Source organism: Anabrus simplex, chromosome 6 (genome assembly GCF_040414725.1).
Source record: "Anabrus simplex isolate iqAnaSimp1 chromosome 6, ASM4041472v1, whole genome shotgun sequence".
In the NCBI taxonomy this organism is placed as follows: Eukaryota; Metazoa; Arthropoda; class Insecta; order Orthoptera; family Tettigoniidae; genus Anabrus; species Anabrus simplex.
Window position 1 is genome coordinate 120,738,453 of NC_090270.1, and position 16,065 is coordinate 120,754,517.

A 16,065-nucleotide genomic window follows, 5' to 3' on the forward strand; every position below is an offset into this window, starting at 1 on the left:
TATATCGATGTTTTAAAGACTTAGAACCGGTATCCTGAACTCGCTGCAAGCCCCTTTGTCGTGAAGTAAGGCGGCATCCACTGACAACCAAAATGCTTGTAACTTCTGTCACTCCGTATCCATTCTAGTGGTGCATACAAACAAAATAGGTATAACTAGATATAGCAATACGTAGTGCATTTTGTACTGTATAAACATATAAACTGAATAACTGTACTTCAGTTAAATGCATCCCTTATTCCATCTTAGCGCAAGTTGGCCATTCTCGTTGTATGCAATCGTACGACTTGGTGTGTCGTTCCAGGGTCATAGTCGAATCGATTAAAAATAAGGTTGACCAAGACTATCCACAACTGTGGAGAATTAATAGTATGAATAAAATAAAATAAGTGGATGAATACACTGTAATTAAATGCCGTTAAGGCAAGAAACTTGAACTTGATTTACAGTACACCGAGCTCAATAGCTGCAGTCGCTTAAATGCGGCCAGTACCCAGTATTCGGGAGATAGGTTCGAATCCCACTGTCAGCAGCCCTGAAAATGGTTTTCCGTGGTTTCCCGTTTTCACACCAGGCAAATGCTGGGGCTGTACCTTAAGGCCACGGCCGCTTCCTTCCCACTCCTAGCCCTTTTCTATCCCATCATCGCCGTAAGACCTATTTGTGTCGGTGCGACATAAAATAACTAGCAAAATGATTTACAGTACTTCTTGAATATCGGGATTATTCAGGATTTCAATGCACGGAAGTTTTTGCCATTATTTAACATTCCTATGCGTAAATACTAGGGTTTCTTTGAATTCTACCATCTTCACGATTTTTACCCGTTACACAGGATTTTGATCTATTGGACTTTCCTTCGTTTCGTGAGTAAAATCCTTGTAGGTGAACTTAGCAACGTGCACATTTAGCGTGTGAATATAACAAAGTTGCATGGCAGAAGTAATATTCACGAAGCTTGAAAGAATATTCACCAAATGTAATATTGCTTTATTCCTATAACAATTTCTATAAAACTGGATACACATACGAGTTTTTTATTTACTGAATTTTGTATTATACATCTTCATTTAATGTAACTTAAGCCTTTCAGCGTTCAGTCTGCAAGCCTCTGCGAATTCACTACGTCTCTGCTAATCCTCTACTTAAAACCAGCTCTAGTTTGATTTAGGTAAATCCATCTTACGATTCAGCCGTTAAAAACATTCATTCATATAGTCGGTCGGTATTGTATTCATTCATAATGGGATGTTCAATTCAGTCCGTCAATCACTCTATCATTTATTCATCAGTGAATGCTCTCTCTCCAGCTAGTGGCTATCCGTGACCTGATAAGTGTTATTCATTCATTCATGCACGAACACAAATCATGAAATCATACATTCACCAATTCATGCAGTCATTTATTAATTTGCCGGGTGAGTTGGCCGTGCAGTTAGGGGCGCGCAGCTGTGAACTTGCATCCGGGAGATAGTGGGTTCGAACTCAACCGTCGGCAGCCCGAAATATGGTTTTCCGTGGTTTCCCATTTTCACACCAGGCAAATGCTGGGGCTGTACCTTAGTGAAGGCCATGGTCGGTTCCCTCCCACTCCTAGGCCTTTCCTATCCCGTCGTCGCCATAAGACCAATCTGTGTCGGTGTGACGTAAAACAAGTAACATTCCTTCAATTCATTCATAGTGTATGTTGTAATTGTAAGGCTTGTGACACAAAAATAAGCGCTAAATAAGCTAAGGAAGGGATAGATACGTGTTGTGTTAGGCAACATTGATAACGTCTAGGACAAAATAAATATTTAGTGTAGCAAGTCAAATAATTATAAGCAAGTGAATGCTATGCATGTATCGAACTTAATGAATAGCAATAATCGAAGGCTCTCTCCCCAGTTCCAGGCGATCTGGAACTAGGGGATGGGAGTGTTCTATTCTAGAACATTTTAAAACTATCGTTCAGAATTATTTTCGTTCAACGATCATGCTAGCAATGTATTTAAAGGACATGCCTATTTCATTTCCGAAATAAATTCGGCGTGAGGATGAGTGATTACGACGGACTTCTCGTGTGAGGAAAATTGAACTTTCTGAACTTGCCCTAGGATAAGTTTAATTTTAATTAGGAAATACATTTTTTAGTTAACTCTGGAATGCAAAGAGGATACAAAGACTTTTCCTGGAAACATAATCAGTTTGAGATTCCCACCGGATCTTGTGATCGACTACGAACTTACTACACTGGCCTAGGAGGGGGAGAGGCGATACTCCCACGTGGCGCGTAACGGGTGGCGGATAGGGGGGTCATAACCGGCTTGCCGGCGGTCTTGAGCAAAATAAAATGCCTCTCGCGGACCACACACACTACGCCCTGTGGGTGGGGGATGCAAACGAATACACCACGGTATCCCCTGCCTGTCGTACGAGGCGACCATGGGATGATTTTATGAGAACCATGAAACTAGTTGTGATTAGTTCCACCACACGGGGAACACCATGGGTCGCTTTTACATGCGCGTAGTACCACTATGCTAGGTACCAAATAAATTTGAGACTAGTAGCACGCAGGAGCACCGTGCGGTCAGCCCCCACTTAAGAGTGCACGGTCGGCTTTTACAGTACCTGTGATTAGTACCACTATGAAGTGTGCGAAATACCATAGGTCTGTATTACATGTGCGAAAATTTTTACCTGTGAGTAGTACCATAATGTGTGGAATGCGGCGAGTCTACGCTACTTTTGTTTAGTACCGCACCATGGCAAATACGATGGTTCTATTTTCCTAGCGATAAGTATCATTATGAGGGGCCGATGACTTGGATTTTGGACCCCTTTAGACTGCAAAATCATATTCAGTACTCTGCTTTAGAAGCAGTCCTTTGGTCAGTAATACTATTGTTTTACGTCAGTTTCTGTGAATGCGAGGCACTGCGCGTCGGATCCACTGATTGTTTTAAATTCATATCCATCCATTCATTCTTCCCCAACTTTTGAATTCTGGTCAGTGGAGGATTTTTGACTTTTAATTTGTCATTACATTTCGTACCATTAGGGAACGATGACCTAGATGTTAGGCCCCTTTAAACAATCATCTTGTGATCGAACACTTGATGGGGTGGATTGTGACCTAGGTTCTTATTTCTAGCAGAATCTAGTGAAACGTACAAAGTTGTCATAGACTAAAAGCCAACCTTCCCTGTATTCGCTTCCTCGAAAATACCTCGGCGAACTCCTCTAGATAAATACATTTATGGAATCTTCGTTGCTTTGTAAAATCTAGGCACGGTTTACGTACAGTTTTCGAAACACGGAAGGACAATTGTTAAACAGTGCGATGATGCTGAAATTCTAGGTAGGTAGGACTGGTCAGGACCTAGTATGAGCGGTACACGGCGTGCTGCATGAGGCTTTGACCCAGCTGTTAGTCAATGCTGAGGAGTGAGACGGGCGGAATATAAAGGTTATCTTGAAACTAAATTTCTTTAATAGGACAAAATTACCTCCTTACGACCTTTCTCGGGTAAACCAATTATCATTAAATGTACTGTCATTTGATCTGAATTATTTGGAATCTCTTGTATTAATCATACAATATCTAATTCGTGTACCATAATAAAATTCTAATCTAAAAGTATCTGATTCTTAGTGGATGGTTTCTTCAATGCCAGTTATGTACCTTTTAGAGAAACGCACGCATCCAAATCGTTTTTGAATAGTTTTTGAAACGAATGTAAACAACGGAAGGAGTGCCCAGGCTTATTCCGTGACATTGCCTGTTGCATTTAACGACTAGGCTAGTCGGCAAAGGCCTGGAGTAGTGCCATTGTACAGAAGTAATGGCTCTTGTATATCTTGAAACTAGTACCCAGTGGCTACATTTTACATTGAACATATTATTGAGCATTGATATCATGATTTATTCTTTTCTTCATTGGGCCTCTAAATATTAGTTCCTAAATAGCGTCGACCTCTTAAGATCTTTTGCTACCATGTATTTCCTTCATTCCCACCTAGATATACCTGCTCCCTTCACATAGCTGCAGGTTGTTCTTATTGGGTCTTGGAGTTTCTTTCTCTTCACATGGTAGTCCTAGAGTGGAAAGTCTGATTCTACCCAGCGCCTCGCATTCGAAAAGTATGTGTTCAGCTGATTCCTCTGCTTCATTGCATTTCCTACATATATTCTCTTATTACTCCAATTCTTTGTAGGTGTTTACCTTTTTTTAGATGGCAGTGTCCTGTCAAGTCCTACTACTCATATTTTCTCTGCTGAGTTTCAACAGTTCTTTAGTATGCTTCTTGTTTGGTCCATTTATCCGTTCCTTTGCAAGCCTACATCCTGGCGTATTTTTCTAGTTCTCCATTTGTTTCTTGTGTACCCATCGTGTCGTGCCATTTCGTCCAAGTGCCATTTCGTCCAAATTCCACGAACAGAGGCAGATAGTTTACTCTCTACCGGTCCACTAGTGCTATTTCGTCCAAACATCTATGACTGACAGTTTGACAGGTCTACAATAAGTTTCATTTCATTGCGTTCCTTATTAGAAATAAGTAATTTTTTTATGTTTGTAATAATGGACGTTACCCCCTCCGCTCGTTTGCCACCAGTCAACTATATTTTACAATGAACTGCTTATAATGTAAACAACATAGTGAGAATAAAAACAAATATTTTCACATATCAGGTGATAATTAAAATATATCCAAAGTTGCATTACTAAAACATCTGTTTAAATAAATATCCTTATCATATGTCAAGCAGGAATATTTATTTCATTAAAATTACATAGGAACTTTGAAGGGCTATTAGGAGGGACCCCTAAGGGAATTTAGGGAAATCACGTCCTTTCGAACATCTAGGGAAAGTTCCCTTCATGTTGACACCTCAAACATCATAATCGGACTTGTAATAAAAAAGTAGTTCACTGGACAAAAAATTCCTAACGGAATTAAATACAATATACTCACTATTAGCTGCGTTCCTCGAGACTGCTATGAAGTCACGTTCAGCCAATTTCCACATTACTACAAAGGTTTGATTAAAAACGCAAACCAAATCTGACAATGGAAGAAGCGGCCTTTCAGCCTTATCAAGTTTTGTGTCTATTTACAAATATATATACAGTGTGTACAATGTATGCAGCAGCTAATGCGTTGTCCGATGATGCAAATCAGTATCTTTTTTGTTCCTCTTCATCCATTTTAATTGTATAGGAGGCTTTCCTCAAACATTTCAATGTCTCGTGACTTCTCCAATTTTTCAATTGCTCTTTCTATTGTTAATTACAATGTGCTTGTTTCTCCTCTTTAGACCTTCTAAATTTAGGTCAATCCTGATTTTCGTGTCAGAATAATCTGCTTCTTTCTTTAGCGCCATAATTAGGTGTTTTATTCGAGGGTGTGGTTTGCCTATAAATGTATTCAAGGGATGGTTCCATCCTTCCACAGCGTTGTTGGTACGATGTCGCCTGCCGGTACAATTCCATGCATCAATTGGGAAATGTGGGTTTTCTAACCACTGGTCAATGAAATAGTCAAACTCCTTGAGTTTCTCATGTGCTACAGCAACCCTGTGGAGTGTAGCCAGCCTTCCTCCACATCTGTCGTCTTTAAGAAGGCCAGAGCAGCGCACATTCTCACGGAGTCTCGTACTTCCTGGCGTGTGTTGTAATCTTTGTCAAGCCCAAGGTTTTGTACATTCCTCCATAGACTTTGTGAAAAATGAAAAAAAGCACCCATGAAATTCTGCAGCAGGAAATACAGTTGCCTCGATCACTCCAGCTTCGAAATCTGCGTTTACTGTCTCAGGGGACCAGTCTGGAATCAGCCGAAGAATGGCGTTAAACAGGTGAATGTAAGTTGACTTTCTCTTGTCAGGAAGTAATGCGAAAACTACGGGGGTTACATTTGTTTCTTCCACAGTGCTTCCTAAATCTACACGGATGGTGTACAACTGATAAAATTGTTTGCTAACACTCTTAAAGGTGCCATCCATGAAACAATTCTTATTTTCTTTTAATGCATTTTTTCCTGTGAAACTGGCAAATATAAGTATCCGCTCACCACCACAGTCGTCAGTTAGTAAGACATTATTTCCATCTGCCATCTTCAAACTTTCTGAATCCAACTCAACTTCATCTCAATGATTGGGTTCAGCCTGAATTCCCTGAGCATCCCTTCGCTGTCTATGCAGAGTAGACTTGCAGTTATATAATTGAGGAATTGTAACTAGTTCAAATGCGGATTGTAGAAGAGGTTTGAATTCGTCGTCAAAAATCCGAAACCAAAAGGAACTATACTATCTATATGAATAAAATAAGAGTTCTGTCTGTACATTACTTGGAATAGTGAAATTTGTGGCATAATTTCATGTATTATACATCGTAGAAGCCGAATCGAATTTTATCTCAATGTCTGTCTGTCGAGCAAGACGTCGCTCGCAGAATGTAAACTCGCTTCGCTAGTTTACTTCCTTCGGCCTTCAGCTTCAGGATTTGCAAGGAGTTCAAACTCAATTTAAATTAATATATGCCCATTTAAAAGCCAGTGGGGCGGAGTCCTGGAGTCTAGGGCGTAAATATTATCACTAATAAAAATATAAACCTACCTGTGAAATCGATTTATCGGTTTCTTCGCGGGCTCTCTTCTTTCCTTGTACCATAGCCTTGTGGACTTCTTGTGCAGCCACATCAGGAACACAAGTATTATGGATTTCTTCTTTAATAATTTCACGGTTTATAGTAAACACTTTTCCACTATAAGAACGGTTAACACAACGCCCCACAACTTCACCGCACTTCTCATTCTTAACCGTATACCGATACCCGTTAAGTAATGGTTGGCCCCTTGTGGTGGTTGAAAACTTCGTAATTAACGAAGATGTTAATTCATAGAGATCATTTGAACGAATGAAGTCCCTGTTCATAAACAAAGGTGGGAAGGGGAGGAGTGGAATTTCACAGGAGGGGTGGGTGAAAAATTCCTCAACGTGTGGTTGTGCACGTAAGCGTTAACCTGCACTGCCTCAACCCTTGTTAAAATTTCGTCTGGACGAGATGGCACTCATTAACTTCTGTAAAAAATTTGTAAAACCGAGCCGGACGAAATGGCACGTTTTTCAATGAAATTTGTTGCTGGGGCACCTGGACGAAATGGCACTAAACCGTACCCATTTCCTTTGTAGTATCGGGCTTGTCCATAGGAAATCCCTCATACATGTTCTTGGCCTACAAAATGTTTCTACCCCTTTCCTGGCCAGTTTATCTGCCTTTTCATTTCCTTATATACCTGCGTACCCTGGTACCCCTATTATTTTGACAATGTTGTACTTTGAGAGCTTCAGGAGAAGTGAATGGCAATACCAGACAATTCTGGATATTACCCGGACTGCTTCTAGTCCCTTAATGGCCGCTTGGCTGTCCGTAAAAATGAAAATGTTCTTATTCCTATAGTTCATTTTCAGATTTTCTTAGACATGCTGTGATAGCTATCACTTCCGCTTGAAGGACTGCAGGGTGTTCGCCGAGGCTCATCCGGATTGATCTCTCAGGTCTTTCCCCGTTGATCCCTCCTCCTGTGCCATCCATAGTCTTTGAGCCATCAGTCCACCACACTATCTTCTTTTTCAGTATTCCGTTTGTTGATATCCCAGTCTTCCTTTTTTATTTTCTGAGTCTCGAACGGTTTTTCAAAGTTGTATTTTGGTACCATATGATCAGAAGGCATGTGTAGAATTTCCCCTGTTACTACTCTGTTAATTTTAGTGCCCTAGATTGGGTCTTTGTGCATTCCAGCGCTCTGATTGTGACAATCTATATACATTATAATTTACGTAATTAGAAACATTAAGCCCGCGACGAAGTTCTTTTCGAATAAAGCCAGCAATATAAAACTATCTAGAAATCGTCAGTCTACACCTTGACTATAAGTACAGTTAGTCGGATTAGAATCCCGAAAAGATGCTTTTTTTATAATATTTAATTTTGTTGAATATTTTAAACTCCTACGTCAGCCTGCCTTCGACAGTCCAAATTTCTAAATATAATAGGAAATTTTAAACCGACTTTTAATATAGCTTAAGAGTAAAACTTACTTTCCATGTCTTATACAGCATTTGAATGGGATCAGAACGGGTATCGTAGCATTTCATTACGAACGAAGTTCTCTGTCCGGTGGTATTTAAAATGCTCAAATTCGGCAGCCTTGAGAACTCCTGCGGGATTGAATCCCGGCATCTCGGCGTCTCCGAAAATCATAAAAGCAGTTAGTGGGACGTAAAATTATTATTATTACAAACCATGTTGAGTGTAGTTTGATTGTAGCACTTTGACGTCTATGGATCTGCGTACTCTTGAAGTTACATACAGCTGCCCAAAACGTGGCCGTCTTTGAAAGTAGTCAAATTAGCGCTTTGCTTCCCTTTATCAGCATTTCCACATTATAGCAGTCGGGTGCGAAGCTGCGCACAACAAATTTGTGGTTTCCTTAATTTTATTTTGAAACGCTATTTAACTGGTGTTACAATGTGCCTTGTATGTATTTTAATGGGTACTGTACAAGTAAATACAATAGTAGTGAAATTCTTAAACGACAGTGCGTAACAAACATACACACTTCCTGGGGGCAGGCGGGAAAAGCGATGGGCTGAAAATTTCAAGAGTACAAGCACGGTCGAAAGGATGGAGCACGTTATCAATTTATCATATCGACTTCTTGGTTATTACACGGAAGTTTAGCTACACTTTTCCATTTCTGTGCCTTTAGAAATCTTGAATTATAACACTGAAACGGATTCTTTAAAACCCTACTTGCCAATTTCCTAACACGGAAGAACTATGCAAGCTTATTGGCATGGAGTGCTTTGAATAAATGTACTTTAGTGATACAATATAATTACGAAACCACAACACGGGATGAGATATGAAACTTTTAACGAGTATTCTTCCGTACAGAATTCCCGGATTTCTTGTGTACTTAGATTATAATGGAGTTTTCCTGAATGGTTTCATATAGTAACTTGTGATTTTCTCCTATCGACATCGGGTCTGAATGAGTTTGCCATTGACGACTTGAAGCTTTCTCCCTTAATTATAAGACAAAGAGGGCGACCATAAGAAAAACTTAGCATGACGGTGACCAGATTTCACGCAAAGAAATTTCTTCGTAGAATGGAAGAAGCTGTGGCTCAGGCGGTGGCGTGTCGGCCTCTCGCCGCTAGGTTCCGTAGTTCAAACCCTGGTCACTCCATGTGAGATTTATGTTGGACAAAGCCGCGACAGGACAGGTTTTTCACACAATACTCCGGTTTTGTCATCTTTCATTCCGGCAACTCTCCAATATCATTTCATCAGTCAGTCATTAATCATTGCCCCAGAGGAGTGGAACAGGCTTCGGCAGCGGGCACGATTCTTATCCTCGTCGCTAGAAGGGGGCTTCATTCATTCCATTCCAGAACCGGTCAAATGAATGGAAACAGGCTGTGTATTTTTATGGAAAGAAGCTGCTATCTACATCCATTTGTTCTAATCTAAACGCTGCGCCTTACCGATGCACAAATCTTATCTTCTGCTGTAATTTTAGTCACATTCTGAAATGTAGTCTATAACAGTTTCGGAAGTCGACCTCCCCCTCCCTTTTTGTTTTAACGCCGTCTCTTCGAAAATATTAGCGAGAATGTCAGGATTATTTTTCACTTCAATCATGCATCCTTATAATCATACCTTTCAGATAAAGATCTATTTGCCTGATATATTTTGGTGCCATTCGTTTGTAATTGGTCTTTCATCACTTTAAATTTCTTGTTTTTGAGTGTCGAATAACACATTTAGAATTCTGTACACTTCCCTCTCCATATCTACAACCGCTCTAATGTAATCTGAAAATCTGATACAGGGTAAATTGTCAACATTGTATTATAATTTTTGTCTTACTGGGCGAGTTGGCCGTGTAGTTAGGTCCGCGCAGCTGTGAGCTTGCATCCGGGAGATAATGGGTTTGAATCCTACTATCGGCAGACCTGAAGATGGTTTTCCGTAGTTTCCCACTTCCACACCAGGAAAATGCTGACGCTGTACCTTAAGGCCACGGCCGCTTTCTTCCCATTCCAAGTCCTTTCCTAACCCATCGTCGCCTAAGACCTATTTGTGTCGGTGCGACGTAAAACAAATAGCAAAAAAAAAGTCCTGGAAAGATGGAGCGACTCAACCTAATTAGCTGGACTTCACGCAGGCTAATACAAAACTAGTTATTTCCTCACTGTTCCTCGGATAATAGGTGGCATTATATCGGAAAGACATGATTAAGCTACACTTTTCGAAGACTTGGATGGTCCCTATTTCCATTCAGACAATCCTGAGTATCCCGTCGTTACATCAACTGCCGCTATAATCTCCCATCTCCGTTAGTGGGGTAGTTGCTAACGTTAGAAAGTAATACCTGGATATTCTGCTCGTTTAACCCTGGAATGGTATGATGTAATTTTTACGAAACGTAACACAAATTTGATTGCATAGAACAGGTTTCTGCGCGGACTTTTCCGGCCCTCCCAATGTCTTTCCCCACTTAACTCACAAGGTCAGTGCACGTGCAACCGTCGTGCTGGAAGCTCTTGTTTTAGAGCTTTTGGCGTCAGTTCGTGAATGTTACGATATCATACCGATGGTGTAACTATTTTGCATAGTGTTGTGTTTCAATTTAAGTTTAATTGTTAGATCAAATATTCGTCGTTGTTGTTGTTGACTTAGTGTGTTGAAAATTAGTACCATAGGCTATATTAAGTATATCTTTTTATTTGTTTTTGTCGAGTTTTACGCTGTTTTTTAGACTACTAGTTTTTTTATAAATGGCTTTGTCACCATCGGAGATTGACAAACTTTTAAATGATGATAGTTTTGATACCGATGAAGATGAAGGAGATAGCGGAAGTGAGTCAGAAAATAACATTTTAGCATACTCTGGGAGTGATGACTATATATCTTCAACCTCAGATGAATCCTCAGATGATGAATTTCGTGAACAATTGAAGATAAAACGTCGTGGTCATTCATCAAATGAAAAGAATTCAATGTACACATCAGGAGTGGTTGGCCCACACAGCACTACTACACAAGTTCCTGACACCCCTCGTCCCTCTGGTAGCTGTGGGACAAAATCGGTTACAACTCTATCTGATGAATCAAGACCTGATAGTAATAATACTACTGCTGCTGCTACTACTACTATTATTGGTTCTTCAGGATCTGCAAGCTCGACTCCACAACGAACGACAAAAGTAATCAAAGGAAAAAACGGTTATTCCTGGACTGAAAATCCTCCAACCGTAAGTACAAGAAATACCCCTAGAAATATTGTGAATATCCGACAACGGCCTAAAGGCAGCGGTAAGGATGTTCTAACCCCTTTAGGTGCGTTTCAGTTGTTCTTTACTGACACTATGGTGAACTCAGTCGTTACTCATACAAATGAAGAAATAGTGAGAAAGCAAGCCAACTACAAAACAATCCAGTTTTCAAACAGTCAAACCTCTCCCACAGAGATAAAGGCACTCTTGGGAATTCTAATATTCTCTGCTCTCCACAAGGACAATAGCCTAAATACAGCAATAATGTTTGATCCTTCTGTAAGTGGTAATGTTTACAGAGTTTGCTTTAGTGAAAAGCGATTCCAGTTTTTATTAGATTGTCTCAGATTCGATGACAAAACTACCCGAGCTGAGAGAGTAGCGACGGATCGCTTCGCACCTATAAGGGACCTTTGGGAAGCTTTCATGAAATCATGCATAGACAACTACGAGGCTGGCCCGTATCTCACCATTGATGAACAGCTGCTTGCATTTAGAGGCAGATGTCCATTCAAAATGTATATGCCTAAAAAGACAGCTAAATATGGGCTAAAAATTGTTATGGTTTGTGATGCTGGTTCTAAGTATATGTTAGTTGCTGAGCCATACTTAGGGAAACAAAACACAACTGTCGAAGGCCCTCTTTCCCACTACTATGTGAAAAAGTTAACGGCTCCATTTCATGGATCGAACCGCAACATAACAATGGATAACTGGTTCACAACCGTTCCGTTGGCTGATGAATTGCTCAAGGCTCCTTACAAGCGGACACTTTTAGGAACGATCCGCCTAAACAAACCAGAAATACCTTTGAGTATGAGATCAACGAAGAACAGGGACATTGGTGATGCAAAATACCTGTTCAGCAACACAACACTTCTATCGCACAAGGCTAAGAAGAACAAGGTAGTTTGCCTTATTTCCACAATACACCAAGACAAGGGAGTGAATCAAGATGGCAAAGCAGTTATGATTGAATATTACAACCAGACCAAAGGAGGAGTAGATACTCTTGACCAAATGGTTTCAGTCAGATCTAGTGCAAGGAAAACAAAAAGATGGCCACTCTGCATTTTTTATGACTTGATCGACATCCGAGGAGTTAACTCACTTATTTTGAACAGGGTCTTGAGTTCTAGAAAAGAACAAACCATGACAAGATCAGCTTATTTGAATCAGTTGTATCAACAGTTGGTTTTTCCATGGCTAGAACAGCGCTTGACTATCAGAAATCTTCCGAGGGAGCTAAGAAGTATGGTCTTCAGTGTTCTTGGCCGAAAAGAAGCAGCAGATCCAGCTCTTCCTAGGATGGATAAGAAGAGAACAACTTGTAAATTGTGCCCAGCTGAAAAGCAAAGAATGACAGCCAACTACTGCAGCAAGTGCGACACTGCGTTCTGCGCGGAGCACCGCGGTGATATCTGCAAAATCTGCAGCGCCTGAATCAACTGCAGCATCATCAAGACATCATATCATTGCAAGTAAGATTTATTTTGAGCTATTACCAAAACTTTTAGATCATTTAGCCCTCTGTTTAAACGTACAATTTATTTTTTAAAATTAAATATACTAATTTCAATTTTTTTTCAACTTTTCAGACGGACTTAACTGCTAGGTGACGTCGACGACTAGACAATGCTTGACATTGTTCCTCAATAAAATTTTCTTTTATATTCAATGTATTTTCATCTTTTAAAAGTGTGTAAAATTAAAATATGTTATAAGTTTTGATTTTTCATTTCCATTTTACCAAAATAAGTGTTTTTTCTCAAGATCGTAAAAAATACGACATCATACTAATGATGTAAGTTTTAAGCATCATACCATTCCAGGGTTAAATAGATCAAGTATTTCCAGGCCTCATCACCGTGTTTTAATAACATTCATCTTACTAATCACTTGATGACTATAACAAGTAAACTTTCTGTACGGATCCCCAAACCTTTCGTCCACCTATCTCGTTAATTACCTTATTCCCACTCCTATATATCGTCCACATTTCCGTCCAACTTGAATACTGTTACCCAGTTTGTCTTGTCAAAACTTGCTCAACAGACTTCCACTAATATTATGAATGTTTGTAAGCCTAATTTAAGGGTTGAAATGGACCAGGGTGCAATTACTTTGTATACCTACCTAAATAGGACTGAAATTCTAAAATGTTTTGAATGCCAAATTTATAAAAGGTTTTAATCTTGCTTGCTTGCTTACTCTTTCCCATGATATGTTCACTCTCCAGAACTTCTTGAACGATGGCGTTCGAAGTGCTACGTGGTCTACTTACAGATTTCTTTTCAAAGTCGTCCTGAACCTGCTTCACACATGTCCACATGAATAGTTTGTCATCCATTCTGTTCAGGATTTGTACTTGTTCCACATACTTTTGTAGAGATTGGATATTTAATGTCTCTAATAATTCGATTCCAAAGTCTTGTTTTGCCAGTTACTCTCGAGAAATATTTAATTGCTGCCCTTTGTGTAAGTTTTGTTATCTAGTAAGCCCATGATTCACTTCCGTGTAGAAGTTTAGGAATGTACGTCAAATTGTATATATTGCCTTACACTGGCTTATCTCCTTTCCTAGAAATTCTTTCAAAAGCATAAGAGTTTATTTGTTAGTCTGCTTTTTACTACTTCAGTCCTTTTTAAATTAGCTAGGCTACAATGATAAATTTTCATGAACTGGTACTAAATTACTAGGAAAAGATCTGTTCTACTTCACTCATACATGACATCGCCCAGTTTACACACATGGTCCGTAGAAGAAAATGGACGAATTCTCCCGTTCTGGACGAAATATTTTTCTAGGTGAACTGAACATGAAGTAAACAAATAACATAATATTCGATAAGAAAAAAGTGCACGAAATCTTAAGTGACAAAGTAGACGAGCAGATCTGATTCGCACAACTCGCAGTATACAGGCATGTCCACCTCAAGAACTCTCGTACCGTTAAAGATAAATTTTGTTTTAAATTTCGGGAATGGTACAAAAGGGCTGATAATGGAACTTCCACTATTTTCTAGGGCGTAAACATTTGAAATAAGGGTACCAAATTTTGTTTTTAAATGGAACTGCATTTCTTCTACATTTAGCCTTAGAGTAATCGGGCGAGTAATTCTCGAGAAAATGGAACTCATTCAACCATGCTTCATTTGTCAACCGTTAGCCGCCCTGTTAGATTTCATCACCAAAAGATGCGCTACGTACGAATCGTCAGCTGTTGACATAGTACCTTCATCTTATCACAGCTAGGTATACGCTCTATTATGCCCGTAATTACAAAGTGATTAATTGTACTTTAAAACCTTTCAAGAGAGAAAGTGATTACGCATCTTGGGTTACATAGCTATAAAATTGCATTCGGGAGATAATGGGTTCGAACCCCATTGTCGGCAGCCTTGAATATGGTTTTGTTTCCCGTCTTCACACCAGGTAAATACTGGGGCTGAACCTTAAGGCTAAGGTAGCTTCCTTGCCAGTACTACCTCCTTCCTATTCCATCGTCGCCGAGAACCTACCTCGGTTAGTAAGACGTGAAAACGGTAGCAAACAGGCCCCGCACAGCACTGAGTCAGGGAATTCGACCATAAAACTGGGCCAAATCCACACTTGGAATGCACACTGTGTCCTCATTCCCATCAGGGTTCGTAAAATGCGTGCAAAGAAAGAAGGAAAACACACGAGTAAACAAACAAAGGTCTAGTATAGAGGTTGTAGTTACCATTACAGGGAATGTTTGAAAGTAATGGTCATGTCATCTCCGCACAGGCTATGAAGGCCCTGGAGGGGTGGAAGGTAAAGTCTCCTACTATCCGTAACCTCACCACTTGATGCGGTAGAGTGGTTAGCTCTACGCCCGGCCGCCTTTGCCCCCAGGAATTAACCTGGTACTCATTTTTGGTGTAGACTGAGTGAACCTCAGGGCCATGTGCACCTTTGGAAGTGGAAATCTCGTTTCTAAAATTTTACGATTTCCTGACGGCGAATCGAACCCACGTCCTTCCGTGAGAACCGAACACGCCTTTACGGCCTCGGCCAGGCAGCCCCTTGAAGGTAATGGTGGTGAAGAATTATTGTTTCAGAGGGAGTACAACTAGGCAAGAGTTAACATTATAATCAGAAGGGGAAAAGGAAGAGATTAATGTCGGTCTGAGTGGATGTCATCCTCGTGTCGGTAGGTTTACTGGCACGTAAAATAACTCATGCGGGACTAAATTCCGGCACATCGGCGTCTCCAGAAACCGTACCAGTAGTTCGTGGGACGTAAAAACAAATATCAAGAGATCAGCCGCTGAGAAATTTGAATGAAAGAATGGCCACGAATGGCGTGAAGTTCCTTTGCGTCTCCGTCAGAGTCGCAGAAGGCAAAGTTCACCAAGAAATGTCGGACAGGGAAAGAAACTAATCACTTTTCAGTTTTTTCCTTAAGATATTAAACGTAAACAGCTCGTGTACGTAGCGTGATTTTTAACCGCGTTGTTTTGGATTCAATCGAACTGCTGACAAATGAAGCCCGTTTAGATACATTCCATTTTGTCGAGACGTAATTGTCCGATTTTAAAGATAATAACGCTGAATTTGTAATGTCCGTATAGAAAATAAGTGTAGTTAAATTTTAAGATGGGAAGTTATTACAGTTAGTACTTACTGGCATTAGAAAATTACTGCAATGTGAGCACCTTTCAACCATTGCCGAAAGTGAAACCAGTGCCAGAATCTCTAACATTGCAAGA